Consider the following 14,490-nt stretch of genomic DNA (forward strand, 5'->3'; position numbering starts at 1 on the left):
ACTGTTTTACTGACACATACTGGCGGTAAAGTAAAACTTTTACTTCACGTAAAATTTCATTTAATGCTGGCCCATACTTCACCCATTGACTTTAATTAGATCGCATCGCAAAATCCCATTTGGTCGGAACACAAAATTTGAGCACTCACTCATTAGTGCGATCTGCGATATGCGATCGGATCGCATCGCAATCGGGGAAATCAAGTGAACAAAATGGAGGATCCAAGCACACATGCGATATGCGATCTGCGATCTCATTGCATCGCAAAGGTAAGGAAAAAACGGTTTGCTGCAGTTGAAATTATATTTCAACAATAATATCTTTTCCCTAGTTTCCTCACATCACATGCAACGGGAATAAGATATCTAGAGATCGATTCCCAGACTGTTCACATGGAGAATAATGAGGAAAACATGAAGGGATTGGAGTTAACAAACCAAGGTAATGATTTAGTTGAGTAGCCACTTTTTATAAACTGGGGTTTTGTCAATGATTGTTTTTACAGAGAGAGATGGTATTTTTTTCCCTACACAAGAAAACCACAGTATTCTGAGATCTCATGATTGTTTTAATTCTTCAAGATGTTTTAATATTGTTTGAGAGTTCTGAGTTTGAAAAAATCACTTTCTATTGATGAGTATTATTGAAAATCTAGAAGTTTGTTGCTGAAACTTATCAAAGTGGATGGTCAGTTAATAATGGCCAGGGACAATATGAAAAAGACACTAAAGGACAATATGAAAAGGTACTGAGTGAATACTTAATATTTGCCATTAAGGAAGAATAGAAAAATGGGCGACCTATATTGGGCAGATAAAAGAAATAAAAGAAAATATAACTGTATATATATTTGGCAGGTGGAGTAGGAAAACTTGAAGATAAAGCAGAAGATGAAATATCGGACCAATCCCCAATTGAAGAAGTAGCACTGACCGTGCCTACAACAGACGACCCGACTTCACCTGTGTTAACGTTTCGTACGTGGGTGCTGGGATTGACATGCTGTGTCTTGTTAGCATTTCTGAATCAGTACTTTGCCTACAGAGACTTTCCACACAATAACTTCAGTGTCTGCTCAAATAGCAGTTCTGCCAGTGGGTCGCTTTATGGCTGCAACTCTGCCCACCACAATGTACCGTTTTCCAGGAACAAACTGGCATTTCTCATTGAATCCAGGACCGTTTAACATGAAAGAGCATGTGCTCATAACAATTTTTGCCTCTGCTGGAAGTAGTGGGGTCTATGCAGTCAATATTGTCACAATCGTAAAGGGCTTCTACAAGAGAACCATAAATCCTTTAGCAGCATGGTTATTGATATTATCTACACAGGTATGTGTAAATGCAATATTCATGAATTAAATAGTATCAGCAACTCTCTCTCTTTACAGGTATGTTTACTGAACCATGAAAATAGATTATGGAGTATTGATGAATTTGCATTTGAACATCACTAGATGCTTGGCTTTGGATGGGCTGGGATTTTTAGAAAATTGTTGGTTGAATCTGCTTATATGTGGTGGCCCTCCAACCTTGTCCAAGTTTCCATTTTCAGGTGAGTATATGTACACCATTATTATATAAAGGTTGAGTAGATATGTATACTCTTTGTGATTCAATACAAGGATAGCTGTTTCCACTGAATTTAACTCTATTGCTAATTGTAGATATTTGGAAATGGCTAGACAGGAGTAAAAAAGTCGAACTAAACTACTCTTTATTTTATTTCAGAATATTTTGCAAATAGTTTATTTTGATAAACATAGTTTTTTTAAGAGTAGGCAGAGGCAAATATTAAATACCATATATTAATTTGATATTGATTTAATATATTTTCATCTTGTTTAATGAATATCATTTTATTTTTATTCAATCCAAAAAAAATGAAAAAAACACTAACCCATCATTAACAAAATACATAATACTTAATATTACACTTAATTGTAAATATAATATCACTTTCTTGTTGTAAATATAATATCATTTTCCTGCCATTGCTGATGTAGGGCTTTGCACGAGCACGAGAAAAGACCAAGGGTAGCTTGACAAGAATGCAATTTTTCAAGACAGTTTTAATATGTAGCTTTTCGTATTATATAATTCCCAACTTTTTCTTCGGCACCATTTCTACGGTATCGATTCTATGTTATATATGGAAAAATTCTGTGACGGTGCAACAGATTGGATCTGGTACTAACGGCCTTGGTATCGGATGTTTTGGTTTGGATTGGGCAACAGTTGCATCATTTTTAGGCAGTCCCCTATCTACTCCCTGGTTCGCAATCGCTAATGTTCTAGTGGGCTTCGTTATCATTGTCTATATCTTTACTCCAATCATATACTGGCAGAATGTTTACGATGCCAAATCATTTCCCATTATTTCGTCAAGTGTCTTCTTAAACTCTGGTCATAAGTACAACACATCATTATTGCTAACAAACCGGTTCACCTTCGACGAGGCTGCGTATAATTATTATGGCAAATTGCATTTGAGTGCTTTCTTTGCCTGTACATATGGAATTGGCTTTGCGGCAGTCTCTGCTACACTTTCTCATGCTATTTTTTTCTACGGAACGTAAGTAAGTATAATTTTTATTTCTATTTTTTATTTTATTACAGAAAGTAGATATGGAAAGTAGGTATAATTTTTTTCTATATAAAGTATGTATGGAGTATCTTTATATGGATTGTAGATTAGGGAATATCAAGGAATTTGGTGGAGTATGGAGGAGGGAAGTCAAACAATCAATCTCTCTACTTACTCATACTTTTTCTCACATTGAGATATATTTTTTTAATCTGTAATTTACACAAGTTCAGCAATACGGGTATTAATATGGGTATTAATAGTAGGTTAATGATTGCTTTAATTTTTACGTTTTGTACGTTGATCATTTTATTCTTATCAACTCACAAAATATAAAATTGATCTAATCATTGACTTACTCCATGATTCATATAAACTATTATTTCATATAAAAATATTTATACAATATAAATATTAAGGATAAACATCATGCATGGTTCTTATGAATATTTTTTAAAGCTATTCTTTTTTACATAAAGTAGGTATACCAGATTTATTTATTAATTGGATGGATGGTACAGAGATATATGGTATCAAACAAAGGTAGCTTTAACAGACACAAATATGGACGTGCACTCTAGATTGATGAAGCAAAACTACAAGTCTGTCCCACAGTATTGGTTTATTATTATTTTAGTGTTGATGATAGCTCTTTCAATAGCAACCTGTGAGGGATTTGAAAGACAATTACAACTGCCATATTGGGGAGTTCTACTTGCTTGCGCCCTTGCATTTACCTTCACTCTGCTTATTGGTATTATTCAAGCCACTACCAATCAGGGAAATGAGATTTAAAAGTTAGACAAATGACATGAGAAAACAAGATGGAAGATTTATTAATTACATGTATATTTATGCAACCTGTAGTAACTTGGTTTGAACTTAATAATGGAGTACATCATCGGATATTTATATTCGGGTCGACCCCTTGCTAATGTATCATTCAAGACTTATGGCTATATTTCAATGGGTCAAGCTCTTGCATTTTTGGCGGACTTTAAGCTAGGCCATTACATGAAAATTCCTCCGCGCTCCATGTTCATCGTTCAGGTTATTATTATTATTCGTGTTTTTCATCTTTTGGTTTTTTGCGGTCACTAGCTTGAGCATGTGTCTAGGCTAACACATTTATTGGATGGAAGAAGACTAATTCACCCATAATGAGATGTTGATTACCGATTCAACCTCTCCTTGTAAGGTTTAAACGTGTGAGTTTTAGAGACTAAACCCCACATAATTTAACTGATGTACACCTCATGAGTTTTTCTATATTCTTGAGCATGATAGGTCAATTATGTATATGCATTTGTATTTCCAACTTCTAATGTATGATTAGTGACATTTATATACATATATTTGTATTTACAGCTTATAGGGACACTTGTGGCAGCCATTGTATATTTTGGGACATCATGGTGGCTACTAGAAAGTGTGAAAAACATATGCGACAGTAGTGTGGAGGGTAACATGTGGACTTGCCCTGGTGATATCGTATTTTTCAACGCATCAATCATATGGGGAGTGGTTGGACCAAAAAGGATGTTCGAGAAATTGGGATTATATGAGAAGGAAAATTGGTTCTTCTTAGGGGGGGCGCTTGCACCTGTTGTGGTGTGGATTCTTACCAAAAATTTTCCAAATGTAAAGTTTTTTAAATACATCAATATGCCCATTTTAGCTGGAGCCACAACCAGCATGCCACCCACTAGAGCAGTTGACTACATCATGTGGTGTGTTGTTGGCTTCATCTTCAACTACATCATCTTCAACAGACATAAGAAGTGGTGGAGTAGACACAACTACATTTTGTCTGGTGCACTTGATTCTGGGGTCGCTTTCTTGGCAGTTCTTTGTTATTTCTGTTTGCAGTTGGAAGGAATTGACAATGTGGAATGGTGGGGAGGACCTGGAGGTTCTGATCATTGTGATGTTGCGCAATGCCCAACGGCTCCCGGAATACAGGTCGAAGGATGCCCTTGAATTTTCCCATGTCCATATGGATTCCTACTATTCTACATGCATTGCATACATTACCTTTACCTCTTCTTCATCCACCTTGCATTGTATCCCTGTGAATTATTATGTGCGTTTCTTGTTGTGATATTATGTATGTTTCATGTTGTGATATTAGTTTACCTTGGTATATATTTGTTTTTTTATTTGCAATGTTTACTGTAGATTTTTGGGTTTCTTAAGCAGTTGACTTGTTGTTACACTGGGGTTGCAAAACCCAATCTATGACACTAGTTGTACAAGGGTCCTGGTTCAACAATGCATGTGATCACCTCAACTATCAAAGACTTGTGTGAAGAAATACAGCTAGAACTATATACTATATATGAGTGCATATTCATGAAAGTGATTTACTTAGCCAATTTTCCCATTACAAAGAAGGCATGTTCTCTTACCTAATGTTACCTAATGTTATTTTCTTTGGCAAAAATTGTTTAACAATGTCATCGTTGTCATGGCGTTTCAAAAATGCGAGGAGGAGGCATGGACACACTCCCCGCTAGAGTTAACCTTGAGAAACCCTTGGAAGATCTAAGTATTGAAGATATAATGCAGCTCACCAGGCAACACTATCAATGATACTTGAAAGAAAAAGGTAAGATTCCCAAATATCTTGCTTTCTCCTTAAATAATATATCTATATCTATATATATATATATATATATATATATATATATATATATATATATATATATATATCGCAAAAAAAACTAACCACTTTTATTATAATAAAAATCATTACATTGGCATAAGATCATGAAACACCTTGCCACCAAACAAAATAGGCGAAAGACATATAGATCTGGCCCAAACAGAAATGATGGTCCAAAAAGTATATATATATATATATATATATATATATATATATATATATATATATATATATATATAGCAAAAAAAAACTAACCACTTTTATTATAATAAAAATCATTACATTGGCATAAGATCATGAAACACCTTGCCACCAAACAAAATAGGCGAAAGACATATAGATCTGGCCCAAACAAGAAATGATGGTCCAAAAAGTAACAAAAACATGAATCATGAAAAACAAACATATTGCTAAACATAGAAGGCAGCCCCCCTGTGGAGCCAAATAAAAAGTAGGACAACAACCCAAATGACCTAGAGCCAAGAAAAAGGGAAATAATTAGGCTGCAACAAAAAAGACAAAACAACAGAACCAATAAAAATGCTAAGAAAACACCTAAAGCATGGACCTCACCGTTGACCTAGAGATTATAATGAAAGAAGCCCGATGTTGACGAAACACCTTGTGTAGACAGCTCATCAACCACGATGTTCTATTCCTAGTAGATATGTGAAAACGAAATCCTGGGGAAAGAATCCTTCAGGCTCATGATTTGCTGAAGCCAGTGGAATAAGGAAGGGACAACCAATGAGGGACTACCCTGCACTAGTCTATGACACACTTGAACTCACCAATGATCTGAATATCTTTGATGACAAGACACAACCCAAATGTTGAACACTCTCCAAAGGGGAAATACCTCAACCCAACAACTGGAACCTGATCACCTCAACCAATAGAATTTGAAAGCTTTAGATTGGTCGATCATGATGTAAGCACCACAACGACATGCACCCTATGAGGTTTACCCATCAAAGAAGTCAACAGGGTAGGAGAAATCAATCTCTATGAGAGAGACCACTCAACTGTGTAGTATGGGCCTCCAAAGACCCACCTCCTAAAAATATTCCATGATTTTCAAACTGATGGAATGTACATCAGGAATCATATTTTCAAAAATGTATTTGTTCCTGCAAAGCCAAACACCCTAGAGGAAATATAGCGTAAGGGCTCTTACTTCTTTCTGATCAAGGCTCCAATTGGAAAACCGTGCTACAATGGAAGATTGATCAACTTCCTAATCTACTTTAAGGGAATTTGTGATCACCTCCCAAAAAACAATTGTGAAAGGGCTATGAAGAAAAAAATGCTTAACTTCTTTAGGGGCCGTTCCACATAGCGGACACTAACTTCGACCTTAGAAACCTTTTTTTATAAGGTTATCCCATGTAAGAATATGACTGTAAATAACCAACCACATAAAACATTTTATCTTTGAAAGCACATCCCACTTCCATATGAGAGAACCATAAAAGAGCCATCCATCTCGCATGTGGCTCAACTTGAAACAAAGACATGATATATGAATAGGCAACTTTGACAGAGATGTCCCCATCATAAATCAAGTCTGCCGATGACAACTTATTAGGCTTGTCTGTGAGGGAGACTCCAACATTAATTAGTCGTAAACGATATGTGTCCCAATGAGCCACAAACTCCTCGGGAATTCCCAAATCAAGGAAGAGTTGCGTACCCTCCCAATGTGTGCTAATGTAGAAAAGCCTCTCTCGTGGAAGCAGTGGATGATGAAGATAGGCAGGTTATGTCCTACATTTTTCCTTTTAGGGCATCTAGACCAATAAAGACCTTGTCTCCATTATCCACCTTCCAGCAAAGATCTCCGCAAAATCATTGTCTGATTTTCACGAGGATGCGCCATATTTGGGAGACGTTTGCCTTTCATAAAGCCCAAGAGGACACCTACTCTTCCAAATTCGAGCTTTGCAGGTATTTATCACTAATTATTACTTGCTAGTAGCCAAAACCAAAACCAGAACCAATGAATATATTTATAGTTCTTGTGAGTAAATATATAATATAAATGAATATAATCTAGGAATCGAGCCCTGAGGGTGGCATATAAAGAATATGTAAAGGTCAGTGGTTGTTTTAGCTTTATCTACGGAGATGACACTTTTTCGGTTAGCTTGAGCTCAGAATCAATGGTGGTTCACCTCGTGGAGCCAATTTTGTTTAATTTGGCTTGATTTTTGCCAGTTTGTAAAGCCCTAACCTGTGCTAAAATGCTTTTACAGAAAAAATTGAATACTCTAAAAATTTTTTGAAGGCTTTCCATGTTAACCTATGAACATTGCCAATAAAAGTGTCGTAAGGGAAAGTTTTCAATTGATGGATATACACAACAGAGTGCTCACTTGGGATATTTTTAGACGCAGGGGATTTCATGGCCCTGGAATTTTCCCTTTGTGCATGAATCACAATGAAGAGATTGATCACTTTTTGTTGCGCTGCCCATTTGCAAAGGAGGGGTGGGTGAGCATTATAAACTCTTTGCATTTGGGTCAAATGGGGACACATCAATCTCTCATCGCATGCTTCAATTTCTGGTTCAAGAATCGAATTACGTATCAGAATTTACCCTTCTATATCATCTGGTCCATCTGGTGCAGTAGGTACTCATGGATTTTTGAACACAAAATGCCAATGGTTTGGGAGGTTGTAATGAAGGTTGTCCATTTTTTTTGGTAGAGATTGGGCCCCAAAAAAAATAGAGAAATAAGAGAAATGCCATAATTAAGGAAACAAAAGGGATAATCTCATAGGATATTTTGACGGGGCAAGTTAACAGAGAAAATGTGGGTGTGGTGTTGTTATTATTATGGAATTAGGGAGATACTATCATTTTTGGTGAAAAGGAGGACAAGGTACAAACAGAAAAGTCGAAATCATTGCACTATGTGGCATCTTTCTTTTTACTAAATGGTTAAAATTGGAACAAAGCAAACACTCTTCAACCCCCAATTCTTTCCAACTAGATAAGGCACATTAGGAGATTGGTAAGCAATTTTCAGAACATATTCTTCACACACATCTTCAGAAAACATAACCATATTGCAGACTTCTTTCAAAGAGAGGAATTCATAGAGTCAAGTAAGTTTTCCTTTACTGCATACGTTGAGGACGTTCTCATGAACTAGGGATCCTTTTAACATTACATAGGGTATCCCCTTATTGTCTTGATGACCAATAATAATCTGTCGAACTTGATGTAAAAAAATTTCTACAACATACTATCTATATGTGGATATATTATAGCTTTTTGTCTCAAATGTAAAGGAGAAAAGTAGAATCATACAAAAAGGAATGCTCAAATAAATCATATGAGAATTGACTACTATATGAAAAAACTTGTTGAATGTTCTCTCTTTTTTTTTAATACGATGAAAAGATAGTGTTTTTTTCTTTGGAAAGAAAAAGAAAAGTTTTCAATTAAAGCTTTATATGCCATCAAGCCAGGGAGAATCTTTTAATTTTTTTAGTTTCAGAAAACAGTTTAAAATGCTAAATTTCTTAGAAGCTCCTAAAATTGAAAACAAAGCTTGAAATAGTGTTAGAAAAATTTTACGACGGCAAAGGAGCTCAGAGATTGCAAAGTAGGCAAAGTCAACTTCAATTGCGGACAGGTAAATCTTAAGTTGTAGCGAGGATATCGCAACCACACAGGGACTTAATTAAAACATAAATTTAACGCACAACAAAACAGAGTAAAACAAAGGAGGTTGTCGTAAATCTACTTGTGAAAGATTAATCTCATAACGCAACTAGCCACACTTTATATTATATGTTAAAACATAAAGAAATGCATTCGCGTGATAAATAGAGGCTGCAGCTCCAAATGAAAAACAAAACAAGCTTACTGCAATAAATAGAGGCTGCATCTCCAAATGAAAAACACAACAAACTTACTGCGATTTACCCATTACTGGGGTTGCGGAGTAAACTTCTGTAAAACTCCGTAAAACTGGTTTTCACGCTCCCACCAAAATTTCCTCCATGATTTTCTCCTCACTACCTCAGAGACTTTCTCGCTCTTTAACTTTCCCAACATGCCCAACATTACAAATGACTTTTACTTGCATATTTATCTTAACATACAAATTTGACATTAATTACATGACAGAGAAAATATTTAATACCCAACATGGGCGATTTTACATAGTAAATGATTTTCTGAACTTGCGTAGATATCTATTTATTAAACTCCATTAAATGATTTAATTTTTGTGATGTGTTGAGGAATGGTCCACTCTAAACTTCTATTCTGACTTCATTCCTTCTGCCTGCAAACAAAATCGCAACCGTGCAGTAGTTGAATGGGCAAGCATGGTGGTTTTCTATGTGTTTAACACGGTGGTTAGCATTAATATTTCCAACACTCCCCCTTAATAACAACTGTTGCCATTGAAAATTCCCAAACAAACTCTGAGATAAACAAAACTTTCACATGTCAATGGCTTTGTGAAATCAACAAACTGTTCCTGTGACCTGCAGTGCTGCAACACAATTTCATCATTGTTAATCAACTCTTTGATAAAATGTTATTTAGCATCAATATGCTTGGTCCTCTTGTGAAAGACCGAATTCTTTGACAATGCAATTGCGGATGTGTTGTCGCAGAAAATAGTTGTCGTTCCCTCTTGGTCGTGGCGAAGATCCCTCGACATCCGTCTCACCCAAATTGCCTGACACGTTGCTGTTGTTGCAGCGACATATTCAGCTTCTGTTGTTGACAATGAAACTATTGGCTACTTCTTGGAGGCGTATGAAACGGATTTTGAACCCAAATTAAAAACATAACCTGATGTGCTCTTTCTGTCATCGACACTTCCTACCCAATCACTGTCAATGTAACCAACTAGCCTGAAATCATTTGTTGCGGTGTACAAAACGCCATACTGTTTTGTCCCATTGACATACCTTAGAATTCTTTTCACTTCTTGCCAATGTGTCTCCTTGGGTGTCTCCATGAACCTCGACACCAAGCTCACTGCATACATTATATCCAGCCTAGTGGCAGTCAAATACATCAAGCTGCCTATCATACTTTTGTATAATGTCGGATTGACATTGTTGCTGCAATCTTCTTTGCTCAAATTCAACCCCATGACAGTTGGAGTTGGTGTGGGCTTGTTATTCTGCATCTTAAACCTCTCCAAAATGTCTGCTACATACTTTGCTTGAGAAATAAAAATTCCATTTTCTGTTTGCTTCACTTCTATGCCCAAAAAATATCTTAACAACCCCAAGTCAGTCATTTCAAATTCATTCTTCATGACTTGTTTGAAATCAGCGATGAGGAAATCATCACTACCCGTAAAAATTAAATCATTTACATATAAGACGACAATGAGAATCTTAACTTTGTTCTCTTTGATGTAGAGAGTAGGCTCACCGTCACATTTGTCAAAACCATTGTCCAATAGATAAGCATCTATCATGTTGTACCATGCAAGTGGTGCTTGCTTCAGCCCATAAAGAGCTTTCCTCAACTGATACACTTTGTCTTCTTAGACTTCTACCTCATAACGAGGCGATTGTGCAACATACACTTCCTCTTTCATCACTTCATTCAAGAACGCTAACTTTATGTCCATTTGATACACTTTCCATTTATGTTGTGCGGAAATCACCACAACTATATGCATTGTCTCCATCCTCGCGGCTAGCGCGAAGTCTCCGCATAATCTCTTCCATGTTGTTGCTTGTATCCTTTGACAACTAGCCTTGCTTTGTGCCTTTCAATCTTGCCATTGACATTGCTCTTGGTCTTATAGACCCACTTCACTCCAATGAATTGTTTTCCTTGCAGCAAGTCCAATAACTCCCATGCGTCATTCTTTTCTATTGCTTCTATTTCTTCCTCCATTGTTGCAACTCTTTTTTCTTCTTTCACTGCATCTTCAAAATGGATTGGGTCATCTACATGACAAAATAATGCAAATAAGGAATTCAAACTAGTGCTACTATCAACCTCATCTTGCTCATAAATTTCATTAGATTTCTGAATTTTGGTCTTCTTGTGCTTGTTGAAGATGGGCTTGACATGTCACTTGGTGTTGTGCTTTGTGGCATGCTTGGAGAAGAATTTGCTTGACTGTGTGACGTTTTCCTATTATTTGTTGATGGTGTTCCTTGCTGCCTGCTTTGTTGCGCTTGAATAGGAGTAGAGGGAGTCACTGTTGAGGAATTACTTGTTGCTGTTAATTCATCTTTGTCCTCATGTGGTATACATCCTTTGACATTAACTGTGTTCTCTAAAATTCCATCCCATGCTTCCTCTTCTATGAACTACACATCTCTATTGATTATGACCTTCTTTGGTGATGGATTGTAGAGCTTGTATGCCTTGGATTCATCACTGTATCCAACAAATATAAATTTCTCCCCCTTGTTGTCCAACTTCTTCCTCAACTCATCCGCGACATGTGCATAAGCCACACACCCAAAAACTCTCATGTGAGTGACACTATGCTTTCTGTCACTCCATACCTCTTTAGGAACTATGTTCTGGACGCTTTTGGTTGGACATCTATTTAAGATATATGCTACACAAGTGACATCTTCAGCCCAATAATCATTTGGCAAATGTTTTGCTTTCAACATACTCCTTGCCATTTCCATAATGGTCTTATTCTTCCTTTCTGCCACACCATTTTGTTGAGGTTTATATCTTGTTGTAAATTGCTTGTGAATTCCATGCTCCCTGCAAAATCGAAGGAAGTCATTTGAGATGTATTCACCACCTCTATCAGTCCTAAGGACTTTGATGTAGTGTCCACTTTACTTCTCAACAAGAGCTTTGTATTGGTGAAAGCACTCAAACACTCCAATTTTCTGTTTTAAGAGATAGACCTGTGTCTTCTTTGTGTAGTCATCTATGAAAGTCAATACATAGTGGCTGCCACCAATTGATGGTGTCTGCATTGGTCCACATAAATTTGAGTGGACAATCTCCAAAGGTGCCTTTTCCCTTATTGACTTTCCCGCTGGAAATGTCTCTCTATGTTGCTTGCCCAAGATACATCCTTCACATACACTGTCTGGTTTTTCTATGAGTGGCAAACCCTTCACCATGCCTTTCCTATGCAGCGAATTCAAACTTCCAAGTTGAGATGTCCAAATCTCAAATGCCATAACCAATTTTCATCTTTTACCTCTGCTTGAAAGTTCACTTGTGTGACAACTACCTCTTTTCTTCTATCCTCTTGTGAGTTCATTGATAGTTGTGCTTGTGCACCTTCTTCTTTCAAATCTAATCTTATCTTTAGGGGAAACATTCTATTGTTTTAGATATCATTTTTGGGATTCAACTGCGTTAAGTAAGTCATTCAAAGTATGACCATTTCCATGAGAGGTAGTCGTAAAGTGACTAATATCTCATGATTTTTGAATAGTTCACTTAGCACTCATTGCATCGGGTGATGCTCACAGGGGTGAAGAAGTGGGATTGAAACTAGTGAAATGTGGAGAACGAATCACATAGCATCAATCATCACTTCCGGGGCTTGCACCCGGTAACCAGGACTTCCCAGGAGGTCACCCATCCCAGAACTCCTATGGCTTAAGCACGCTTAACTGTGGAGTTTTTCCCCACAATCAAGCCCACTTAGCTTGCTACCCCATTTGCAAAAACCTTAGCAAGTATTGTGCCTTATGAACCATTCAGGTAGAGATCCCTTGACTCTTTTTGAATTTAAGTATGGGGGATTTTACGCAGTGCATTATATTAGATATCATTTTTGGGATTCAACTGCGTTAAGTAAGTCATTCAAAGTATGACCATTTCCATGAGAGGTAGTCGTAAAGTGACTAATATCTCATGATTTTTGAATAGTTCACTTAGCACTCATTGCATCGGGTGATGCTCACAGGGGTGAAGAAGTGGGATTGAAACTAGTGAAATGTGGAGAACGAATCACATAGCATCAATCATCACTTCCGGGGCTTGCACCCGGTAACCAGGACTTCCCAGGAGGTCACCCATCCCAGAACTCCTCTGGCTCAAGCGCGCTTAACTGTGGAGTTTTTCCCCACAATCAAGCCCACTTAGCTTGCTACCCCATTTGCAAAAACCTTAGCAAGTATTGTGCCTCATGAACCATTCAGGTAGAGATCCCTTGACTCTTTTTGAATTTAAGTATGGGGGATTTTACGCAGTGCATTATATTAGATATCATTTTTGGGATTCAATCATTGCTAAGTGAACTATTCAAAAATCATGAGATATTAGTCACTTTACGACTACCTCTCATGGAAATGGTCATACTTTGAATGACTTACTTAACGCAGTTGAATCCCAAAAATGATATCTAATATAATGCACTGCGTAAAATCCCCCATACTTAAATTCAAAAAGAGTCAAGGGATCTCTACCTGAATGGTTCATGAGGCACAATACTTGCTAAGGTTTTTGCAAATGGGGTAGCAAGCTAAGTGGGCTTGATTGTGGGGAAAAACTCCACAGTTAAGCGCGCTTGAGCCAGAGGAGTTCTGGGATGGGTGACCTCCTGGGAAGTCCTGGTTACCGGGTGCAAGCCTCGGAAGTGATGATTGATGCTATGTGATTCGTTCTCCACATTTCACTAGTTTCAATCCCACTTCTTCACCCCTGTGAGCATCACCCGATGCAATGAGTGCTAAGTGAACTATTCAAAAATCATGAGATATTAGTCACTTTACGACTACCTCTCATGGAAATGGTCATACTTTGAATGACTTACTTAACACAGTTGAATCCCAAAAATGATATCTAATATAATGCACTGCGTAAAATCCCACATACTTACATTCTATTGTTTTTCATCTGCACCTTTGTAATCAACGGTCTATTTGGAAGCCTATCCAAAATTGTGGCCACATCATTTTTGAAAAAGACATTGTAGCCATTTTTCATGAGATGTCCAATGCTTATGAGGTTATGCTTTAAACCAGGGACAAAGTAAACATTTGAGATGTACTTCTTCTCCCCCTTCTTTGTTAGAATATTAACTCTTCCTTTTCCCATGACAGAGACTTTGCTATCAGTCCCTAATGTCACTTCAGATTTCACACTTTCCTCTAGATTGGAAAACATTTCTATGTTCCCTGACATGTGATTGCTACACCCTAAATACCATATATCACTTTGTTTTTCTTGTGCCACATTACAAGCTAAAAACATGCTATCATGGTTCTGATTTTCTTTTGTGAAATTTACACTAGTTTGTTACTAATGTCA

The 14,490-nt window shown here is 37.0% G+C and overlaps 1 pseudogene; it reads left to right on the forward strand.

The window, feature by feature from the left end:
• The first annotated feature begins 393 nt into the window (after window positions 1-393).
• On the forward strand, window positions 394-4,567 carry LOC149205602 (oligopeptide transporter 1-like; annotated as a pseudogene).
• The last annotated feature ends 9,923 nt before the right edge of the window (window positions 4,568-14,490 follow it).

The sequence above is a fragment of the Pinus tabuliformis genome, chromosome 1_2, assembly GCF_031772625.1.
Source record: "Pinus tabuliformis cultivar Carrire ecotype Pingquan chromosome 1_2, CPIR1, whole genome shotgun sequence".
NCBI classification, from domain to species: domain Eukaryota; kingdom Viridiplantae; phylum Streptophyta; class Pinopsida; order Pinales; family Pinaceae; genus Pinus; species Pinus tabuliformis.